Genomic DNA, 1,130 nt, shown 5'->3' on the forward strand with positions numbered 1-1,130 from the left:
TAGAAGTAACTAGAATGAAAGATTCTGTGGACAATTAGAGGAAGAGTTAAGTTAAATAAGATAAAGCTATTGCAAGCAACTAAAAACATTGAGGAAATACTTTCTGGAAAAACTCAAATTAAAGAATAGACTGTAAAGTGAACTGCTAGCAGACCAATCAACAAACAATGGGACAGCTTGAACTCCCCCAAGGCAAAAGACCCAGCCTCACAGGTTCCCTGCTGTTGGGTGACCTTTAACAAATCCCGATGTTTTTTAAAATGGTACTGGTCTTACTGAGTCCCCTCTAAGGCTGTGTCAGAGCACACAGATCTGGGTCCCGAACTTGGAGACACTCTGCATCTGCTCCATTCTCAACAGAGCAGAGGACCCGCACTTCCCTTAGGGTCACTGGTACATGCGGAAAGCAGTCTGGTCTGGACAGAATAATACAGGCACGCACCCGCAGTATGCAGGTTTGGCTCCACCTAGTTTTCCAGTTTCAAAAGCGTCAACCCTTTAACACAGAAAAACGGGGAAAACGCAGGCCCGCGGCGAGCGGCCCAGGGGCGTCCCCCTTTCTGCCCCAGCACGACCGTCCCCAGGACGCTCTGGGTCTGCAGAAACACAGGACATCCGCCTTCTCCCAGGGACGCCCCTTCTGTGGAAATGCCTAGCTCCTCCTGGGCCCCGCAATCCCCAATGGGCCCACTGCACTCACTGGGGGGCGTGCTGTACTCACTTGAACCAAGCCCACCACGCAGAGCTGGGCTCCCTACCTGCCGCTCCTGCCCTCTGCTCTCCCCAAGTCATGCTGCAGCTGGAGGAGGGCCCCAGGTGCAAGGCACAGCCCAGCCCCAGATCCTGGTGGGCGGGCTCTGGCGGGAACCACGCCCACTACCGCCCACCCCGGCCCTGACTCCACCTGCCACCCACCCACTGACACCTAGTCCAGGGTAAATATCTAAAAGTTCTGCTCTGGTTCTTCATCTTTCTCTAGAGTGCATGAGAAAGAGACAAAGAGGGAAAGTGAGAACTCACTCCCTGGGAGAATGGCCAGAGACAGAGAGAAAAACGGACGAGGACAAATCAACCCCTGGGGGAATGACCACAGGGCAAGCCTCTCTCCCCCACCTCCCTTCTCCGGATTC

The sequence above is a fragment of the Tupaia chinensis genome, unplaced genomic scaffold (assembly GCF_000334495.1).
Source record: "Tupaia chinensis unplaced genomic scaffold, TupChi_1.0 Scaffold000037_4, whole genome shotgun sequence".
NCBI lineage: Eukaryota > Metazoa > Chordata > Mammalia > Scandentia > Tupaiidae > Tupaia > Tupaia belangeri.